This window comes from Salmo trutta, chromosome 31 (assembly GCF_901001165.1).
Source record: "Salmo trutta chromosome 31, fSalTru1.1, whole genome shotgun sequence".
NCBI lineage: Eukaryota > Metazoa > Chordata > Actinopteri > Salmoniformes > Salmonidae > Salmo > Salmo trutta.
Window position 1 is genome coordinate 41,972,815 of NC_042987.1, and position 23,532 is coordinate 41,996,346.

At 46.9% G+C, this 23,532-nt stretch overlaps 1 protein-coding gene across 1 annotated transcript in view; it reads right to left on the bottom strand.

Moving 5' to 3' along the window:
• Positions 1–23,532, bottom strand: part of LOC115170218 (guanine nucleotide-binding protein G(olf) subunit alpha) — a gene marked incomplete in the record, with an annotated part of 102,178 nt that overhangs the window by 6,856 nt on the left and 71,790 nt on the right.

A 23,532-nucleotide genomic window follows, 5' to 3' on the forward strand; every position in this document is an offset into this window, starting at 1 on the left:
AGCGCGACAGCAGATGAAGATAGAGGAGTAGCGACAAACCAGAGAGATAGAGAGAGACGCCAGCTCGACACAGATAACCACCCCCGAGAAGAGAAGCTAGGGAGAGCGACACAGGAGCGAGAGGAGAGAGAGCGCGACACAGAGAGAGAGAGAGAGCGCGACAGAGAGAGAGAGAGCGCGACACAGAGAGAGAGAGAGCGACACAGAGAGAGAGAGCGCGCGACACAGACAGAGAGAGCGCGACACAGACAGAGAGAGAGCGACACAGAGAAAGAGAGAGCGCGACACAGAGAGAGAGAGCGACACACAGAGAGAGACACAGAGGGCTTGGGGCTGGAGAGAGAGGGTAGAGCTTGGGGATGGAGCGAGAAAGAGAGAGGGTAGGGGCTTGGGGATGGAGCGAGAAAGAGAGAGGGTAGGGGCTTGGGGATGGAGCGAGAAAGAGAGAGGGTAGGGGCTTGGGGATGGAGCGAGAAAGAGAGAGGGTAGGGGCTTGGGGATGGAGCGAGAAAGAGAGAGGGTAGGGGCTTGGGGATGGAGCGAGAAAGAGAGAGGGTAGCTGCAGTATTGGGTCCAGTTCCATAACTGCAGTAGTTCCTGTTAGGAAAAAAACACCAGACAGACAACATTCCTGCCCCACTCCCTCCCTCCCTCCCCGCTCCCTCCCGCCCCCTCGCTCCTTCCCCCACCGCTCCCTCCCCTCCTGACCCGCTCCCCCCCGCCCCGCTCCCTCCCGCCCTGGTCCCTCCCGCCCCGCTCCCCCGCTCCCTCCTCGCTGCTCCCCCCCGCTCCCGCCTGCTCCGCTCCCTCCCGACCCACTCCCTCCCCTCTTGCCCCGCTCCCTCCCCTCCTGCTCCGCTCCCTCCCGCCCCGCTCTCCCTCTCCCTCCTGCCCTGCTCCCTCCCGCTCCCTCCTGCCTCGCTCCCTCCTGCCCTGCTCCCTCCTGCCCTGCTCCCGCCCGCTCCCTCCCTCCTGCCCCGCTCCCTCCCCTCCTGCCTCGCTCCCTCCCGACCCGCTCCAACCCGCTCCGCTCCCTCCCGCTCCCTCCCCCGCTCCCTCCCGGCCCGCTCCCTCCCGCCCCGCTCCCTCCCCTCTTGCCCCGCTCCCTCCTGCTCCACTCCCTCCTGCCCTGCTCCCTCCCGCTCCGCTCCCTCCCCCGCTCCGCTCCCTCTCCGCTCCATCCCCTCTTGTCCCGCTCCCTCCCCTCTTGCCCTGCTCCCTCCTGCTCCGCTCCCTCCCCTCTTGCCCCGCTCCCTCCCCTCTTGCCCCGCTCCCTCCTGCTCCGCTCCCTCCTGCCCTGCTCCCTCCCGCTCCCTCCCCCGCTCCCTCTCCGCTCCATCCCCTCTTGCCCTGCTCCCTCCTGCTCCGCTCCCTCCCCTCTTGCCCTGCTCCCTCCTGCTCCGCTCCCTCCCCTCTTGCCCCGCTCCCACCTGCTCCGCTCCCTCCCCTCTTGCCCCGCTCCCTCCTGCTCCGCTCCCTCTCCGCTCCCTCCCCTCTTGCCCTGCTCCCTCCCTCTCCGCTCCCTCCCCTCTTGCCCCGCTCCCTCCCCTCTTGCCCTGCTCCCTCCCTCTCCGCTCCCTCCCCTCTTGCCCCGCTCCCTCCCCTCTTGCCCCGCTCCCTCCTGCTCCGCTCCATCCTATGGATAGTTAATAGCCAGGGGGCCCGGCAGCCAGGCATCCACATGTGTTCATGATAATTATCCTGACTGTTTAACAATAGAACACCATCTTTCATTAGCAGGACGCACAGCACAGATCAATACTTTCCATATTTTCAGCCAGGCCAGTCTGTCTCTGTTGATAGCTCTAGTCTAATGGTCCAGCACTGGGCTAGGCTGGGACTCAGAGTACAGCTACATGCACACAATAATAATACTAATAATACTACTACTAATAATAACAACAATAACAATAATAACAACAACAACAACAACAATACCAATAATGATTACTACTAGCGTACTATATTACCTATTGGATCACAAAAAAATACAACTTTTACATTTCCGTGTAGTTTACCAATAAAATGGTCTGATGGTGATGTGGACATACTCTGTATTCATATCCAGAAAGAAAGAAATGATCACTACAATACATTTTAAAAGAAAGTTAACAAAAATAGATAAGATCTTGCTAACATGGAAAGAACAACCTCTGTCTATTTGTGAAAAAAATCACCCTGATTTAACTCTTTAGTCATATCCCAGTTTACCCTGATTAACTCTTTAGTCATATCCCAGTTTACCCTGATTTAACTCTTTAGTCATATCCCCGTTTACCCTGATTAACTCTTTAGTCATATCCCAGTTTACCCTGATTAACTCTTTAGTCATATCCCAGTTTACCCTGATTAACTCTTTAGTCATATCCCAGTTTACCCTGATTAACTCTTTAGTCATATCCCAGTTTACCCTGATTAACTCTTTAGTCATATCCCAGTTTACCCTGATTAACTCTTTAGTCATATCCCAGTTTACCTTGATTAACTCTTTAGTCATATCCCAGTTTACCCTGATTAACTCTTTAGTCATATCCCAGTTTACCCTGATTAACTCTTTAGTCATATCCCAGTTTACCCTGATTAACTCTTTAGTCATATCCCAGTTTACCTTGATTAACTCTTTAGTCATATCCCAGTTTACCTTGATTAACTCTTTAGTCATATCCCTGTTTACCCTGATTAACTCTTTAGTCATATCCCAGTTTACCTTGACTAACTCTTTAGTCATATCCCAGTTTACCTTGATTAACTCTTTAGTCATATCCCTGTTTACCCTGATTAACTCTTTAGTCATATCCCAGTTTACCCTGATTAACTCTTTAGTCATATCCCAGTTTACCCTGATTAACTCTTTAGTCATATCCCAGTTTACCCTGATTAACTCTTTAGTCATATCCCAGTTGACCCTGATTAACTCTTTAGTCATATCCCAGTTGACCCTGACTAACTCTTTAGTCATATCCCAGTTGACCCTGATTAACTCTTTAGTCATATCCCAGTTGACCCTGATTAACTCTTTAGTCATATCCCAGTTTACCCTGATTAACTCTTTAGTCATATCCCAGTTTACCCTGATTAACTCTTTAGTCATATCCCAGTTTACCCTGATTAACTCTTTAGTCATATCCCAGTTTACCCTGATTAACTCTTTAGTCATATCCCAGTTTACCCTGATTTAACTCTTTAGTCATATCCCAGTTTACCCTGATTAACTCTTTAGTCATATCCCAGTTGACCCTGATTAACTCTTTAGTCATATCCCAGTTTACCCTGATTAACTCTTTAGTCATATCCCAGTTTACCCTGATTAACTCTTTAGTCATATCCCAGTTGACCCTGATTAACTCTTTAGTCATATCCCAGTTTACCCTGATAAACTCTTTAGTCATATCCCAGTTTACCTATTTTCTTATGGCCTTGCCTAGACCTAGCAATCAGTTTTTTTCTTATTATATGACCCATCCCCCCCCAAAAAGTTACCATTGTGGATAATCAGATTAATATAATAGTTTGTTTAAAACGTTTACATGCTTTGCAAGAAGAACAATTTCCCTAATAATCCTGTTTACATGGACACATCTGAAATCAGGCTACCTGATGGACTTTGATAAATGCAGAAAAATCGGCAATCAAAATAAACGTTAAACAAGATATAAAATTGTTTATATGTGAAAACTGCTTTTGAAGTGCATCAGTGGCGACCCGTCATTCAGGACAGGAGGGACAGAACCCCACCTGTTTTGAGACCCACATTTTTTGCAAAAACAAGAAAAATTATAATAATAATAATATATATATATATATATATATATATATTTTTTTTTCTTTAAAATAAAACGATGTAAAAAAATATATATTATATATATACTGCTCAAAAAAATAAAGGGAACACTTAAACAACACAATGTAACTCCAAGTCAATCACACTTCTGTGAAATCAAACTGTCCACTTAGGAAGCAACACTGATTGACAATAAATTTCACATGCTGTTGTGCAAATGGAATAGACAACAGGTGGAAATTATAGGCAATTAGCAAGACACCCCCAATAAAGGAGTGGTTCTGCAGGTGGGGACCACAGACCACTTCTCAGTTCCAATGCTTCCTGGCTGATGTTTTGGTCACTTTTGAATGCTGGCGGTGCTTTCACTCTAGTGGTAGCATGAGACGGAGTCTACAACCCACACAAGTGGCTCAGGTAGTGCAGCTCATCCAGGATGGCACATCAATGCGAGCTGTGGCAAGAAGGTTTGCTGTGTCTGTCAGCGTAGTGTCCAGAGCATGGAGGCGCTACCAGGAGACAGGCCAGTACATCAGGAGACGTGGAGGAGGTCGTAGGAGGGCAACAACCCAGCAGCAGGACCGCTACCTCCGCCTTTGTGCAAGGAGGAGCAGGAGGAGCACTGCCAGAGCCCTGCAAAATGACCACCAGCAGGCCACAAATGTGCATGTGTCTGCTCAAACGGTCAGAAACAGACTCCATGAGGGTGGTATGAGGGCCCGACGTCCACAGGTGGGGGTTGTGCTTACAGCCCAACACCGTGCAGGACATTTGGCATTTGCCAGAGAACACCAAGATTGGCAAATTCGCCACTGGCGCCCTGTGCTCTTCACAGATGAAAGCAGGTTCACACTGAGCACATGTGACAGACGTGACAGAGTCTGGAGACGCCGTGGAGAACGTTCTGCTGCCTGCAACATCCTCCAGCATGACCGGTTTGGCGGTGGGTCAGACATGGTGTGGGGTGGCGTTTCTTTGGGGGGCCGCACAGCCCTCCATGTGCTCGCCAGAGGTAGCCTGACTGCCATTAGGTACCGAGATGAGATCCTCAGACCCCTTGTGAGACCATATGCTGGTGCGGTTGGCCCTGGGTTCCTCCTAATGCAAGACAATGCTAGACCTCATGTGGCTGGAGTGTGTCAGCAGTTCCTGCAAGACGAAGGCATTGATGCTATGGACTGGCCCGCCCGTTCCCCAGACCTGAATCCAATTGAGCACATCTGGGACATCATGTCTCGCTCCATCCACCAACGCCATGTTGCACCACAGACTGTCCAGGAGTTGGCGGATGCTTTAGTCCAGGTCTGGGAAGAAATCCCTCAGGAGACCATCCGCCACCTCATCAGGAGCATGCCCAGGCGTTGTAGGGAGGTCATACAGGCACGTGGAGGCCACACACACCACTGAGCCTCATTTTGACTTGTTTTAAGGACATTACATCAAAGTTGGATCAGCCTGTAGTGTGGCTTTCCACTTAAATTTTGAGTGTGACTCCAAATCCAGACCTCCATGGGTTGACAAATTGGATTTCCATTGATTCTTTTTGTGTGATTTTGTTGTCAGCACATTCAACTATGTAAAGAAAAAAGTATTTAATAAGATTATTTCATTCAGATCTAGGATGTGTTGTTTAAGTGTTCCCTTTATTTTTTTAATATATCTCATTTAGTTAATAAAGCCGCATACAATCATGAACTCTTTTTTGTTTTCTTGAGTAAGGCAGTTCCAAAATACAGGTGTTTCAGCCCAGCTCAGTGCTTTCTGTAGTGGTGTTTCAGCCTAGCTCAGTGCTTTCTGTAGTGGTGTTTCAGCCTAGCTCAGTGCTTTCTGTAGTGGTGTTTCAGCTTATCTCAGTGCTTTCTGTAGTGGTGTTTCAGCCTAGCTCAGTGCTTTCTGTGGTGTTTCAGCTTAGCTCAGTGCTTTCTGTGGTGGTGTTTCAGCCTAGCTCAGTGCTTTCTGTAGTGGTGTTTCAGCCCAGCTCAGTGCTTTCTGTAGTGGTGTTTCAGCTTAGCTCAGTGCTTTTCGTGGTGGTGTTTCAGCCTAGCTCAGTGCTTTCTGTAGTGGTGTTTCAGCCCAGCTCAGTGCTTTCTGTAGTGGTGTTTCAGCTTAGCTCAGTGCTTTCTGTAGTGGTGTTTCAGCTTAGCTCAGTGCTTTCTGTAGTGGTGTTTCAGCTTAGCTCAGTGCTTTCTGTAGTGGTGTTTCAGCCTAGCTCAGTGCTTTCTGTAGTGGTGTTTCAGCCTAGCTCAGTGCTTTCTGTAGTGGTGTTTCAGCCCAGCTCAGTGCTTTCTGTAGTGGTGTTTCAGCCCAGCTCAGTGCTTTCTGTAGTGGTGTTTCAGCTTATCTCAGTGCTTTCTGTGGTGGTGTTTCAGCCCAGCTCAGTGCTTTCTGTAGTGGTGTTTCAGCCCAGCTCAGTGCTTTCTGTGGTGGTGTTTCAGCCCAGCTCAGTGCTTTCTGTAGTGGTGTTTCAGCTTATCTCAGTGCTTTCTGTGGTGGTGTTTCAGCCCAGCTCAGTGCTTTCTGTGGTGTTTCAGCTTAGCTCAGTGCTTTCTGTAGTGGTGTTTCAGCTTATCTCAGTGCTTTCTGTGGTGTTTCAGCTTATCTCAGTGCTTTCTGTAGTGGTGTTTCAGCCCAGCTCAGTGCTTTCTGTAGTGGTGTTTCAGCCCAGCTCAGTGCTTTCTGTAGTGGTGTTTCAGCCCAGTACAGTGCTCTCTGTGGTGGTGGGGCGAGCCAGCAGAAAATACGGAGCGTTGCACCGTGATTGGCTCAGTGTTCTGTCACTCATGGGGACACTACGTCATCGCCAAGTTTAAGTCCTTAGTAAGGGTAGACATCCAAAATTTCAGCCCTTTGGGTCCTGCCATATAGTGATATTACAAGTGCCCTTCAAGAAGGCTCAAGGTCATTGGCCGCAGATAAAAATGACGTCAAATCACGTCATATGTACAGTAGCTTTGATTGGACTGATCACGTCAACATTTTACTTTCAAAATTCTTAGCTAGCAGTCATCATCATGAATCAAGTCGACAATCTACTGGCAAATCCTTTTTAATCCTTGTCATATGAAGTGAAATAATAGATAAAATGTATCGGTGCTCATTGAACATTGGACATAAACATTACACAACAAGTTGGAAATCGCAAATTCAACAATGAGTGGTTTATAAGGAACCAGTGGCTAACTGCGTTGCAAATCAATCACTAGCCTGCTATTCAATGGAGTGGGTGTGCGGTTTTTTCCCCCAAGTTCCCACCATATAAATCCAGAAAATGCCAGACTTTGATAACAAAAATTTGCCCACAAAAGGACCGCTGCTCCACCTTCACAAGGTGAGTCCATAAATGAGGTAATATGCAAGGGAGATAGTGTTACTTCCTTTGCTACAGTATATATAAGTGTTTGCTGTGTAGTAAGTTGTTAGTTGCCCGTGTACCTCACCTTAATAATTTGGTCTATTTTCACCAACACGGTATTGTAAACACATCGTTCGTGGCCCGGTGTTTGCTGTGTAGTAAGATGTTAGTAGCCCATGTACCTCACCTTAATAATTTATATAATAATATTGTAAACACATCGTTCGTGGCCTGGTGTTTGCTTGTTTGGCTACTTTTTATTGTACAGCTTTGACAGTGATACTGAAAGTAGTGGTGGCGCTTGGCTGCACGTGCAAATTCAGCACACACAACATTCCATCATGGAATTGTGTTATTTGACGTGTCAAATGAAAACTTATTTAACGCATCAAATAGTGTTATATGACTGGTATCTTTTTTTTTGACAAGCAAAAACCCAAACGGCGTTCAAATGTGCCTCACCTTAATCATTTGGTCTACTTTCACCTCTTAATTTCACCTACTGTTCTAACTTGGTGGTGCACAAATAGCCTATAACCTGTTTTCGAGAAATGGTTTCATTGAATATTGTAAGAGCTTTCATTGTCTGTTTATATGCCCCCTTTATTTGTCCTACAGCTCTGACTTGTTGTACAGGGAGAATACTGTAAGAATGGACCATGTTCTGAATTGTGTCGCTGTACATTTCAAAAGTGCTGAACAAATAGTTATATTGACTACGTCCATCCTAGCTCGCTCATTAATGTCTTAATCGAAATTACAGATTGTCTCTTATCCACTCATTGTCCCCTTATGCCATAGTTTGTACATCTTAATTGTCAGTAGAAACCACATTTGTTTAACCAAGTCAGCCATATCAGCGATGTTTTTTTAAAAAGGCAGTAAATGAGGCTGAATGAACTGTTTCGCTGCCAGACAAGGCTCCGCTGAAAGCCAGGTGTAACAGTGGTAAGGTGTTGGGACTCTGCTGTTGGGACAGCTTTATGTAGAGGCCCTAACAGTTTGTGGGCACCGTTTGTCACCGTTATAGTGCAATTAATATACTGTTTAGTGTTGTGGCTTTGCTGGCATGCATCCCATTTTTTTGCCCCACCAAGATTTACATGTCAAAATCGCCACTGAGACATTCAGTTCGTTCAAACTCACTTCCCTCTAAAGAGAGAAGCTTGCTCGGCTGGTGCTATGACAAGCGCAGATCAAATACCCAGCTGATTAAAGTGTTTACAAGTCCTAATAATTCTAAAGATTTCTCAGAAAACTAGGTGTTTTTTTTTTTATTTAACATATTTATTTATTTTTTGTTTTTTTTTATCCGCGTATGCTGACCTCACGCCGATTTAAGATAAACAGAGTAAAGTGTTTACATGACTATTGCATAATCTGCCTACTGCCATAATCAGGTTAATATAGAACGTAAACGTACGGCCACCGGCTTTGGCGTTACCTTTACACAGTATAATGTTGTGGGTTTAGGCCTCCGACTAGGCCCAACTACACAGCCTGTCATTTAACCGCCTAGAGTAAGATGAGTCTAACTAACATAGTCCAAAAAAAAAATCCATCTGTTTTAAACTAGAGATGTTGTTTTTTTGTGTGTGTCGGCGTTCCGTATCTGCGGTTTCAAGATGGCAGAGCTACAGCGCTGTTTATCAGACCGAGAGACATCCCGAAAATCACTCTTCTCGCAAAAAGGTTTGTAGCATCCGAACAGTTTGGGTTACAAACTAACAGGACGGTGTTCCCCGTTTTGCTCTAGGACAAGTGTCACGGGACTCGTCTAGAAGGTAACCCGATACCGGTTCAACAAAATTACGGAAGTAGTTTAGTGCAAACAAAAAAAAGGGGATTAAATCCCCCCAAAAAATATCCTGCGCTTTCTTAAATCTCCTATTCCTTATGATTGTTATTCAATACATTTCTAAAGGCCAAATAAATGTTTTTATCAAAAACCTTAACATATATTTTTTTAATACCTGCACGGGTCCTAAAGATCCATGCTATGACCCCCCCCCCCCCCCCCCCCGAACGCACAGTCACTGCTGGGGTCGTCGATCATACAGCTAGCAAACTGAATGAAATCACATCTTGGGGTAGATACAGCTCCACAGCAGTCATTGTGTTAGTGCAGCAGTTACACACACACACACACACACACACACACACACGCACGCACGCACGCACGCACGCACGCACGCACACAACACATCTGAACTCGAGGTGGTAGTATCTGATCAAGGCCTTGCAGGCAGAAATCCTCAAACTTTTGGATTGAACACTCCATCCATCCAGACAGACACAGACAGACCCTGTCCACTGTCCAGGTCTAAAAGAAGACAGACAGACCCTGTCCATTGTCCAGGTCTAAAAGGAGACATATCTATCACCAGCTGTGAGGGTCCATCTTAAAACATAGCAGTGAGAACGGACACACAGCGAACACCTTCCTAAACATAGCACCTAACACAGTGTAAACACAGGCCCCCTGTTTTATCTCAGCCCTAACAATAGACTCTTTAGAAGAGCACAGTCAGGGCTCAGTTCTGGAAAGGCGCAGAAGTGTGGAGATGTAAAATTAGTAGCAAGAGAACTTTGTCGCCCTCCGGGTTAATGTCTGATGACTACTACCATAATACTGGTCCCAACTGAAGTCAATGTCCGATGCCTAAACATGGGGAGATGTCTCGGGAAGTTCTACGCTCAAGTTTTGTAACAACCCCCATTCTGCTGTCTCAATTAACCTGAAGACTACCAAACAAAATGACCACATTACTACTGTCTCTCTATGGACCATCCGGGCCGTGTCCGACAGCCACCCGGGACGTGACCGATGGACCACCCGGGACGTGACCGATGGACCACCCGGGACGTGTCCGATGGACCACCCGGGACGTGACCGATGGACCACCCGGGACGTGTCCGATGGACCACCCGGGACGTGTCCGATGGACCACCCGGGACGTGTCCGATAGCCATATCCAGATCTAGGTAAGACTTTTATTTCAACGTTCACCCATAAACATCAACAACGAGTGAAAACAAATCAACGCCCCCCCCCCCAATGCCAGGGTTGTGGGTTCGATTCCCACAGGGGACAAGAACGAAAAAATGTATACACACACTCAGTCGCTCTGGATAAGCGCGTCTGCTAAATTACTCAAATGTTTAAAAAAAAAAAAAGGGCTAGGCTACACTAATTTACCAATTTAAAAATGTTAGCCAATATGGCTAATTGAGTGACTGACAGGAAAAAGTGCAGCTGCACAACCAAATTATTCCAAAACTGCATCTAGAATATTCTAACAACTCTCAACAGTAAGTTGAGACCACGACTGAGTTCTGCAGACGCGTACCTGAACTAGGCCTACATCTTCACAGCCTGTAAAAAACAGGGACGTTGCAGGTAGCGTCAGAACAATAATTCAGAAGGTAGAGGTGTACATGGTGATTGAATTTATTTATTTACTCAGCGTTGGTGATAAATATACAATTCAATCATATTTACAAAGTTCTAGTATTCAAAAACGGTCTATTGAAAAGAAGAAACCAGGTAGTAACCAGGTTTCTGTACAAGGTACAGCTGGGGATCAGATACAGGCTCCCCTTGAGTTACCCTAACCGGAACTGACGAGAACATCCCCAAAACAGGTGGGAATTTAATTAGCATAATAAATGTAAAAAATCCCCTTAAAAATCTGTCAATTTAAGCAAGAGATATCGGATGTTTTGCATTGGATGCGTCTCAAATCCACCGCATTCGCCCGTGTCGCACTTCCGCATCTGTGGTGAAAGGTCACAGAGCTAGAGGTTTGTCAGACCATGAGACATCCCATCTGTGGTGAAAGGTCACAGAGCTAGAGCAGGGGGGTTTGTCAGACCATGAGACATCCCATCTGTGGTGAAAGGTCACAGAGCTAGAGCAGGGGGGTTTGTCAAACCATGAGACATCCCATCTGTGGTGAAAGGTCACAGAGCTAGAGCAGGGGGGTTTGTCAGACCATGAGACATCCCATCTGTGGTGAAAGGTCACAGAGCTAGAGCAGGGGGGGGGTTTGTCAGACCATGAGAGATCCCATCTGTGGTGAAAGGTCACAGAGCTAGAGGTTTGTCAGACCATGAGACATCCCATATGTGGTGAAAGGTCACAGAGCTAGAGGTTTGTCAGACCATGAGACATCCCATCTGTGGTGAAAGGTCACAGAGCTAGAGCAGGGGGGTTTGTCAGACCATGAGACATCCCATCTGTGGTGAAAGGTCACAGAGCTAGAGGTTTGTCAGACCATGAGACATCCCATCTGTGGTGAAAGGTCACAGAGCTAGAGGTTTGTCAGACCATGAGACATCCCATCTGTGGTGAAAGGTCACAGAGCTAGAGCAGGGGGGTTTGTCAGACCATGAGACATCCCATCTGTGGTGAAAGGTCACAGAGCTAGAGGTTGTCAGACCATGAGACATCCCATCTGTGGTGAAAGGTCACAGAGCTAGAGGTTTGTCAGACCATAAGACATCCCATCTGTGGTGAAAGGTCACAAAGCTAGAGCAGGGGGGGTTAGTCAGACCAGGAGACATCCCGAAAATTGGTCTTCTCACCAAATCGTCTGTAGCGTCCGAACAATTTGGGCTACACACTAATATGACCCCTCTGTAGAAAGTTGAGACTCTCACGAACATGTACATGTCAGTTTGTTTGCTCTCACAAGACTAGTCTGAAGGGATTTATTTTATTTTGTTGGAGGGAATGCTGTGGGATTATTTATGATAGTCTTTGAAAAGGTAGGGTTTCTCAAGATGGGCAGGGACTCTGCTGTCCTAGCTTCAGGGGGAAGATGGACAGGGACTCTGCTGTCCTAGCTTCAGGGGGAAGCTGGTTCCACCATTGGGGTGCCAGGACAGAGAAACGCTTGGACTGGGCTTAGGGGAAGCTGCCCTCCAGTAGGGGTGGGCGGGAAAAGAGACCAGAGGTGGCAGAACGGAGTACTCGGGTTGGGGTGTAGGGTTTGATCATAGCCTGAAGATAGGGAGGGTCAGTTCCTCTTGCTGCTCTGTAGGTAAGCACCATGGTCTGGTAGTGGATGCGAGCTTCAACTGGAAGCCAGTGGAGTGTGAGGAGAAGCGGGGTGACATGAGAGAACTTGGGAAGGTTGAAAACCAGGTGGGCTGCAGTGTTCTGGATTAGTTGCAGGGGTTTGATGTCACAAGTGGGGAGCCCAGCCCATCAGTGAGTTGCAGTAGTCCAGACAGGAAGGACAAGTGCCTGGATTAGGACCCGCACCGCTTCCTGTGTGAGGTAGGGTCATACTCTTCGGATGTTGTAGAACATTAACCTGCAGGAGCGAGTCACTTCTTTGAGTATTTACAGAGAACGACAGGGGTGTAGTCCAGGGTCACGCAAAGGTTATTAATACTCTGGGAGGTGGACATCGAGGAGGTATTGAACATGATGGAGAGGTCTTGAAGCGAGCAGGCCTTCCCCCCAGGAGGAAGAGCAGCTCCACCTTGTCGAGGTTGAGCTTGATGTGGTGGGCCGATATCCAAGCTGAGATATCTGCCAGGCACCCGGAGATGCATGTCGCCACCTGGGTGTCAGAAGGCGGGAAGAAGAAGAGTGTTATCAGCATAAACAATGACAAGAGACCGTGTGAGGATATGACGGAGGCGAGTGACTTAGTGTGTAGAGGGAAGAGGAGAGGTCCATCTTCATAGCAGTGATAGGAGAGACCATGTGAGGATATGACAGAGCTGAATGACTTGGTGTATAGAGAGAAGAGGAGAGGTCCATCCACATAGCAGTGATAGGAGAGACCATGTGAGGATATGACAGAGCTGAATGACTTGGAATAAAGGAAAAAACAGGAGAGGGCCTAGAACAGAGCCCTGGGGGACACCAGTAGTGAGAACCTACTGGGAAACCAGTAGTGGAGACACAGAACCTCTCCACACCACCTGGTAGGAGAGACCTGCCAGGTAGGATGCAATCCAAGAGTGTGTAGATCCTGAGACACCCAGCCCTGAGAGGGTGGAGAGGGGGATCTGATGGTTCTCGCTGTCGAAGGCTGAGGTTAGATTATCTGTGCTGTAGCCAACCATACAGAATAACAACAACATTTACAGGACAAACTGATCTGACACTCGACTAACCTCTCTCTCCCTCGGCGGAAGGTAGCCTAGCGGTTAGAGCGTTGGGCCTGCAACCTTTCGGTTTCTTACCCGAGACGACAAGGTGAAAAATCTGCCGGTGCGCCCTTGAGCAAGGCACTTAAACCTAATTTGCTCCAGGGACGCCGTACTACTATGGTTGACCCTGTTAAACAACACATTTCACCGCACCTATCCGGTGTGACAACACACATACACATTTATTTATTTAGGTAGCTCTAAGCTGCTGGTTCCCATAGCAACCCCTGTAGGCTAGTCCGTTGGTCGATATCAACCACTCCTCTCCTCCTAAGCCAGCAACACACACACACACACACACACACACACACACACACACGCAGCCATCCCTCCATTCTCAGACACACACACACACACACGATTGAAGCCAACAGCATACCACCTTGCATCCCACTGCTTGTTTGCTTCTGAAGCTAAGCAGGGTTGGTCCTGATCGGTCCCTGGATGGGAGACCAGATGCTGCTGGAAGTGGTGTTGGAGGGCCAGTAGGAGGCACTCTTTCCTCTGGTCTAAATATCCCAATGCCCCAGGGCAGTGATTGGGGACATTTCCCTGTGTCGGGCGCCGTCTTTCGGATGGAAACGTTAAACGGGTGTCCTGACTCTCTGTGGTCACTAAAGATCCCATGGTGCTTATCGTTAGAGTAGTCGTGTTAAAGGAAACCCTGCACAAAAACTAATATTTTGGTATTTGTTTAATTAGTCCCAAAACATTTAGCTTGTCAGCAATGAAGTTTAAGGTATTTTACTTTCAAAATACGGAAATCATCACCATATGACACATAAAAACACACAGTCCAGCGCTCAAAGCGCACAGTTCAACTCAAACAACCGTGATCCTGAAGTGACAATCCTTGCAAGAGGGAATCTGATTTAGCATCAACACAGGAAACAGACAGACAAAGTGACAGGAGGAGATTAAAGTTACTGGGATAATATAAATCGGTGAACGTATCGGAATCGGCCCGATGTCTAGTTTAACGCCGATGTGCAAAACCGATGTCAAAGCTGCTGTGCATACCTCTATACAACGTAGGTACATGACGTAATGACGCCACGTAAAATGTAGCGCTACACCTGCAACACAGGATTCCTAACCTCGCCCACAATGTCTGCTGTGTGGATCGAGCAGTCAACAAGTCCAGCAGTCATTTGAAAGAGTAAGAACATTTCAGTGAGAGACAACTCAAAAGGTGGATGCCATTAACGCCAAGATAATGGAATTCATTGCCCTTGACAATCAACCATTCTCGGTCGTCGGTGATTTTGGCTTTCGCCGACTGGTTGAGCACCGGTACACACTAACGTTACCAAGTGCGCTATTGTTCAGATGTTGCCCTACCGGAGTTACACAGTAATAGCGTCACTGCTATTAGCTTCATGACATACATACTCTGGAACGCCGTTTGGGTCTTTGAGTGTCAAAAAAGATACAGTAGCACTGTCAAAGATGTACAAAAAAGTCTGCAAACAAGCAAACACCGGCCACGAACAATGTGCTTACAATACCGTGTTGGTAATAAAGCATAATTTGTTCGTCCGCAACTTCTGGGGTTGCTAGCTTTAGCTTGGTACCTAGCTAGCACCAATACAACCAGCCTGAAAACAATGACCAGTAGAAACTGCAGTCATATCCATTATTCTTAGCAATGATTTAGGAATCCTTGTGAGTAAGTATTAGCTAGGTAGCCACTTGTTGTTCGCCTACTGAAATTTAACTTCAGTTCATGAAAATAAATAGCTAGCCAGCTACTTAACCCTGTTGCCCAAAGCTAACGTTATAAGCAGCCAGCTAGCTTCATCTGGCTAGTGAGGATCGACCGGACCGGGTTATGTGTTGTGATGCTAGCCACAATAAAGATGAGCCACAATAGTGGAATTTACAGTTTGCCTTCAAAATAAAATTAAGTCATTGACAGTGATGCAAAATGAATACAAATAGTAGAATTATGCCATACTTTTATTTTGAAGGCTAACCGCAAAGTCCACTGTTGTGGCTAATCCTTATTGTGGCTAGCTTCACATAGATGGGTCCAACCACCATTAATCAAATAAGAACTGTTTTATGAATGAGGGTTATTTTAGATGATGACACCTAGCTATATAGTTAGCTAGCTACCTACAGCTACTGGTAACATATGTCGTTTTGCTATGTTTTTGGGGAAGAACATTGTTTGCATCCATGAGCTAACTGGCTTTTTGTTAATGACCAGCACTGTAGGTACGCGAGACAACTTTACCAGCATCATAGCAGACGTATCGATGAATCGTTGTGACATATGAAATACGAGTGATGGTGTAATCAATGTGTAATAATTACATAAATTAATGAACGCGTTAAATGATTAATGTGACGTGCAGTCATATTCAGGTCCTGATTGGTCAACAAGCTTATTTGACACAACATGTTATACTGGTAATGGGGACATATGTAAATGCCAACAAAATAACTTTTTGGTCAGTGTGTGTAACCTTTATTTAACTAGAAAAGTCAGTTAAGAACAAATTCTTATTTACAATGACGTCCTACCCCCGGCCAAACCCGGACGACTCTGGGCCGATTGTGCGCCGCCCTATGGGGACTCCCAATCACGGCCCGGTTGTGATACAGCCTGGATACAAACCAGAGACGCAGTGCTTTAGACAGCTGTGTCCATGTGTGTGAGTTAAATAGTTAACTGTACTAGATTGATTAAAAGGCCGCTAAAAAACTTTTAATATCGGTTATCGGTATCGTTTTTTTGGGGCAAGGAAGATATTGGATAAAATGTTATATCGGTGCGTCACTAGATAATATTGTTTAGTTAACCTGGGGGTTACAGACTACAGACATACATCACCATAGTTACCTACCTGTCTGAAAGAAGAGCCAGACAGCTATCCTGAGAATAACCACAATGCTTACGTTAGCTAATAAGCTCGCAAACGCATCTCGCCCCCCCTCTCCTTTTCTCCCTCTCTTATCCTCCCACCTCATGAAATAGCTCAAACAGTCTCGGGGAAAAAACAGTCTCGGCGAGGGCAAAATATAAAGCGTTAAAAAAATGTTTTGGCTCTGCCGACCACATTCCTTCAAAGGCAAAAATAGAGGACTTGCTCTACCAGGGGAGAGGTGGACCAACCTGTGTGTGTGTGTGTGTGTGTGTTGTGTCAGCGCATGACAGGTAACACACACACACACACACACACACACACACACACACACACACACACACACGGAGCATTTTGTGTCTGTCACCTGTGACCATGACCTTCCTTTGTTTATGGCTACATTGTCAGGATGCTCCCTTTGATTCTGACAGATACACGTGACCCTCCTTCCCTCTCCCCTTACCCCTCTCTCTCTACCTCCATGTCTACGTCTCTCTTCCTCCCCCCTCTCTGTTTCAACCTCCCCCTCCTTCCCTCTCCCCTTACCCCCTCTCTCTACCTCCATGTCTACGTCTCTCTTCCTCCCCCCTCTCTGTTTCAACCTCCCCCTCGCTCCCTCTCCCTACCCCTCAAATCAAAGTTTATTTGTCACGTTCGCGCCGAATACAACAGGTGTAGTAGACCTTAGAGTGAAATGCTTACTAACCAATAGTGCTACCTCTCCCTCCACCTCTCACGCTCCCTCTCCCTACCGCTCTCCCCTCTCTACCTCCCGCCCGTTACCTTTCCCTCCCTCGCCCTCACTCCCTCCATGTTCACAGCTCTTTCAACCTCTCTCCCCCTGATTCAACCTCCCTTTCTCTGTTTAAACCTCCCCCTCACTCGCTACCTCACCACCTCTCTCTCGCTACCTGCCCTCTCTCCACCTCACCCCCCTCTCTCTTGCTACCTGCCCCTCTCCACCTCACCCCCTCTCTCTTGCTACCTGCCCCTCTCCACTTCACCCCCTCTCTCTCTCGCTACCTCCCCCCTCTCTCGCTACCTCCCCCCTCTCTCTACCTCCCCCTCTCTCGCTACCTCTCCCTCTCCTCCTCCTCTCCCTCCCTCTCTGGCTACCTCCCCCTCTCTCCCCATTCTGTGTCTCCATCTGTCTGTGAGTTCTGACATGATTCTAACCCTCCAATACATCAGATTAATACACAAATTAATACACAAATTAATACAAATTAATACACAAATTAATACAAATTAATACACAAATTAATACAAATTAATACACAAATTAATACAAATTAATACACAAATTAATACACAAATTAATACACAAATTAATACAAATTAATACAAATTAATACACAAATTAATACAAATTAATACACAAATTAATACAAATTAATACACAAATTAATTTTAATTAACATCCACTGGGTCTGGTATAGAGAGGAACATCCACTGGGTCTGGTATAGAGAAGAACATCCACTGGGTCTGGTATAGAGAAGAACATCCACTGGGTCTGGTATAGAGAAGAACATCCACTGGGTCTGGTATAGAGAAGAACATCCACTGGGTCTGGTATAGAGAGGAACATCCACTGGGTCTGGTATAGAGAAGAACATCCACTGGGTCTGGTATAGAGAAGAACATCCACTGGGTCTGGTATAGAGAAGAACATCCACTGGGTCTGGTATAGAGAAGAACATCCACTGGGTCTGGTATAGAGAAGAACATCCACTGGGTCTGGCATAGAGAAGAACATCCACTGGGTCTGGTATAGAGAGGAACATCCACTGGGTCTGGTATAGAGAAGAACATCCACTGGGTCTGGCATAGAGAAGAACATCCACTGGGTCTGGTATAGAGAAGAACATCCACTGGGTCTGGTATAGAGAGGAACAGCTGTTAGAGAACATCCACTGGGTCTGGTATAGAGAAGAACATCCACTGGGTCTGGTATAGAGAGGAACATCCACTGGGTCTGGTATAGAGAAGAACATCCACTGGGTCTGGTATAGAGAAGAACATCCACTGGGTCTGGTATAGAGAAGAACATCCACTGGGTCTGGTATAGAGAGGAACATCCAGGGTCTGGTATAGAGAAGAACATCCACTGGGTCTGGTATAGAGAAGAACATCCACTGGGTCTGGTATAGAGAAGAACATCCACTGGGTCTGGCATAGAGAAGAACATCCACTGGGTCTGGTATAGAGAAGAACATCCACTGGGTCTGGCATAGAGAAGAACATCCACTGGGTCTGGTATAGAGAGGAACATCCACTGGGTCTGGTATAGAGAAGAACATCCACTGGGTCTGGTATAGAGAAGAACAGCTGTTAGAGAACATCCACTGGGTCTGGTATAGAGAAGAACATCCACTGGGTCTGGTATAGAGAAGAACATCCACTGGGTCTGGTATAGAGAACAACATCCACTGGGTCTGGTATAGAGAAGAACATCCACTGGGTCTGGTATAGAGAAGAACAGCTGTTAGAGAACATCCACTGGGTCTGGTATAGAGAAGAACATCCACTGGGTCTGGTATAGAGAAGAACATCCACTGGGTCTGGTATAGAGAGGAACATCCACTGGGTCTGGTATAGAGAAGAACATCCACTGGGTCTGGTATAGAGAGGAACATCCACTGGGTCTGGTATAGAGAAGAACATCCACTGGGTCTGGTATAGAGAAGAACATCCACTGGGTCTGGTATAGAGAAGAACATCCACTGGGTCTGGTATAGAGAAGAACATCCACTGGGTCTGGTATAGAGAAGAACATCCACTGGGTCTGGTATAGAGAGGAACATCCACTGGGTCTGGTATAGAGAAGAACATCCACTGGGTCTGGTATAGAGAAGAACATCCACTGGGTCTGGTATAGAGAACAACATCCACTGGGTCTGGTATAGAGAACAACATCCACTGGGTCTGGTATAGAGAAGAACATCCACTGGGTCTGGTATAGAGAACAACATCCACTGGGTCTGGTATAGAGAACAACATCCACTGGGTCTGGTATAGAGAACAACATCCACTGGGTCTGGTATAGAGAAGAACATCCACTGGGTCTGGTATAGAGAACAACATCCACTGGGTCTGGTATAGAGAAGAACATCCACTGGGTCTGGTATAGAGAAGAACATCCACTGGGTCTGGTATAGAGAGGAACATCCACTGGGTCTGGTATAGAGAAGAACATCCACTGGGTCTGGTATAGAGAAGAACATCCACTGGGTCTGGTATAGAGAAGAACATCCACTGGGTCTGGTATAGAGAATAACATCCACTGGGTCTGGCATAGAGAGGAACATCAACTGGGTCTGGCATAGAGAAGAACATCCACTGGGTCTGGTATAGAGAAGAACATCCACTGGGTCTGGTATAGAGAAGAACATCCACTGGGTCTGGTATAGAGAGGAACATCCACTGGGTCTGGTATAGAGAAGAACATCCACTGGGTCTGGTATAGAGAAGAACATCCACTGGGTCTGGTATAGAGAGGAACATCCACTGGGTCTGGTATAGAGAGGAACATCCACTGGGTCTGGTATAGAGAGGAACATCCACTGGGTCTGGTATAGAGAGGAACATCCACTGGGTCTGGTATAGAGAGGAACATCCACTGGGTTTGGCATAGAGAAGAACATCCACTGGGTCTGGTATAGAGAGGAACATCCACTGGGTCTGGTATAGAGAAGAACATCCACTGGGTCTGGTATAGAGAGGAACATCCACTGGGTCTGGTATAGAGAGGAACATCCACTGGGTCTGGTATAGAGAAGAACATCCACTGGGTCTGGTATAGAGAAGAACATCCACTGGGTCTGGTATAGAGAAGAACATCCACTGGGTCTGGTATAGAGAGGAACATCCACTGGGTTTGGCATAGAGAAGAACAGCTGTTAGAGAACATCCACTGGGTCTGGTATAGAGAAGAACATCCACTGGGTCTGGTATAGAGAAGAACATCCACTGGGTCTGGTATAGAGAAGAACATCCACTGGGTCTGGTATAGAGAAGAACATCCACTGGGTCTGGTATAGAGAAGAACATCCACTGGGTCTGGTATAGAGAGGAACATCCACTGGGTTTGGCATAGAGAAGAACAGCTGTTAGAGAACATCCACTGGGTCTGGTATAGAGAAGAACATCCACTGGGTCTGGTATAGAGAAGAACATCCACTGGGTCTGGTATAGAGAGGAACATCCACTGGGTTTGGCATAGAGAAGAACAGCTGTTAGAGAACATCCACTGGGTCTGGTATAGAGAAGAACATCCACTGGGTCTGGTATAGAGAAGAACATCCACTGGGTCTGGTATAGAGAGGAACATCCACTGGGTCTGGTATAGAGAAGAACGTCCACTGGGTCTGGTATAGAGAGGAACATCCACTGGGTTTGGCATAGAGAAGAACAGCTGTTAGAGAACATCCACTGGGTCTGGTATAGAGAAGAACATCCACTGGGTCTGGTATAGAGAAGAACATCCACTGGGTCTGGTATAGAGAGGAACATCCACTGGGTCTGGTATAGAGAAGAACATCCACTGGGTCTTGTATAGAGAGGAACATCCACTGGGTCTGGTATAGAGAAGAACATCCACTGGGTCTGGTATAGAGAGGAACATCCACTGGGTTTGGCATAGAGAAGAACAGCTGTTAGAGAACATCCACTGGGTCTGGTATAGAGAAGAACATCCACTGGGTCTGGAATAGAGAAGAACATCCACTGGGTCTGGTATAGAGAGGAACATCCACTGGGTCTGGTATAGAGAAGAACATCCACTGGGTCTGGTATAGAGAGGAACATCCACTGGGTTTGGCATAGAGAAGAACAGCTGTTAGAGAACATCCACTGGGTCTGGTATAGAGAGGAACATCCACTGGGTCTGGTATAGAGAAGAACATCCACTGGGTCTGGTATAGAGAAGAACATCCACTGGGTCTGGTATAGAGAGGAACATCCACTGGGTCTGGTATAGAGAAGAACATCCACTGGGTCTGGTATAGAGAGGAACATCCACTGGGTTTGGCATAGAGAAGAACAGCTGTTAGAGAACATCCACTGGGTTTGGCATAGAGAAGAACAGCTGTTAGAGAACATCCACTGGGTCTGGTATAGAGAGGAACATCCACTGGGTCTGGTATAGAGAGGAACATCCACTGAGTCTGGCATAGAGAAGAACAGCTGTTAGAGAACATCCACTGGGTCTGGTATAGAGAAGAACATCCACTGGGTCTGGTATAGAGAAGAACATCCACTGGGTCTGGTATAGAGAGGAACATCCACTGGGTCTGGTATAGAGAAGAACATCCACTGGGTCTGGTATAGAGAGGAACATCCACTGGGTTTGGCATAGAGAAGAACAGCTGTTAGAGAACATCCACTGGGTTTGGCATAGAGAAGAACAGCTGTTAGAGAACATCCACTGGGTCTGGTATAGAGAGGAACATCCACTGGGTCTGGTATAGAGAGGAACATCCACTGGGTCTGGCATAGAGAAGAACAGCTGTTAGAGAACATCCACTGGGTCTGGTATAGAGAAGAACATCCACTGGGTCTGGTATAGAGAAGAACATCCACTGGGTCTGGTATAGAGAGGAACATCCACTGGGTCTGGTATAGAGAGGAACATCCACTGGGTCTGGTATAGAGAAGAACATCCACTGGGTCTGGTATAGAGAAGAACATCCACTGGGTCTGGTATAGAGAAGAACATCCACTGGGTCTGGTATAGAGAGGAACATCCACTGGGTCTGGTATAGAGAAGAACATCCACTGGGTCTGGTATAGAGAGGAACATCCACTGGGTCTGGCATAGAGAAGAACATCCACTGGGTCTGGTATAGAGAAGAACATCCACTGGGTCTGGTATAGAGAAGAACATCCACTGGGTCTGGTATAGAGAAGAACATCCACTGGGTCTGGTATAGAGAAGAACATCCACTGGGTCTGGTATAGAGAAGAACATCCACTGGGTCTGGTATAGAGAAGAACATCCACTGGGTCTGGTATAGAGAAGAACATCCACTGGGTCTGGTATAGAGAAGAACATCCACTGGGTCTGGTATAGAGAGGAACATCCACTGGGTCTGGTATAGAGAAGAACATCCACTGGGTCTGGTATAGAGAGGAACATCCACTGGGTTTGGCATAGAGAAGAACAGCTGTTAGAGAACATCCACTGGGTTTGGCATAGAGAAGAACAGCTGTTAGAGAACATCCACTGGGTCTGGTATAGAGAGGAACATCCACTGGGTCTGGTATAGAGAGGAACATCCACTGGGTCTGGCATAGAGAAGAACAGCTGTTAGAGAACATCCACTGGGTCTGGTATAGAGAAGAACATCCACTGGGTCTGGTATAGAGAAGAACATCCACTGGGTCTGGTATAGAGAGGAACATCCACTGGGTCTGGTATAGAGAGGAACATCCACTGGGTCTGGTATAGAGAAGAACATCCACTGGGTCTGGTATAGAGAAGAACATCCACTGGGTCTGGTATAGAGAACATCCACTGGGTCTGGTATAGAGAGGAACATCCACTGGGTCTGGTATAGAGAAGAACATCCACTGGGTCTGGCATAGAGAGGAACATCCACTGGGTCTGGCATAGAGAAGAACATCCACTGGGTCTGGTATAGAGAAGAACATCCACTGGGTCTGGTATAGAGAAGAACATCCACTGGGTCTGGTATAGAGAAGAACATCCACTGGGTCTGGTATAGAGAAGAACATCCACTGGGTCTGGTATAGAGAAGAACATCCACTGGGTCTGGTATAGAGAAGAACATCCACTGGGTCTGGTATAGAGAAGAACATCCACTGGGTCTGGTATAGAGAAGAACATCCACTGGGTCTGGTATAGAGAAGAACATCCACTGGGTCTGGTATAGAGAAGAACATCCACTGGGTCTGGTATAGAGAAGAACATCCACTGGGTCTGGTATAGAGAAGAACATCCACTGGGTCTGGTATAGAGAGGAACATCCACTGGGTCTGGTATAGAGAAGAACATCCACTGGGTCTGGTATAGAGAGGAACATCCACTGGGTTTGGCATAGAGAAGAACAGCTGTTAGAGAACATCCACTGGGTCTGGTATAGAGAGGAACATCCACTGGGTCTGGTATAGAGAGGAACATCCACTGGGTCTGGCATAGAGAAGAACAGCTGTTAGAGAACATCCACTGGGTCTGGTATAGAGAAGAACATCCACTGGGTCTGGTATAGAGAAGAACATCCACTGGGTCTGGTATAGAGAGGAACATCCACTGGGTCTGGTATAGAGAGGAACATCCACTGGGTCTGGTATAGAGAAGAACATCCACTGGGTCTGGTATAGAGAAGAACATCCACTG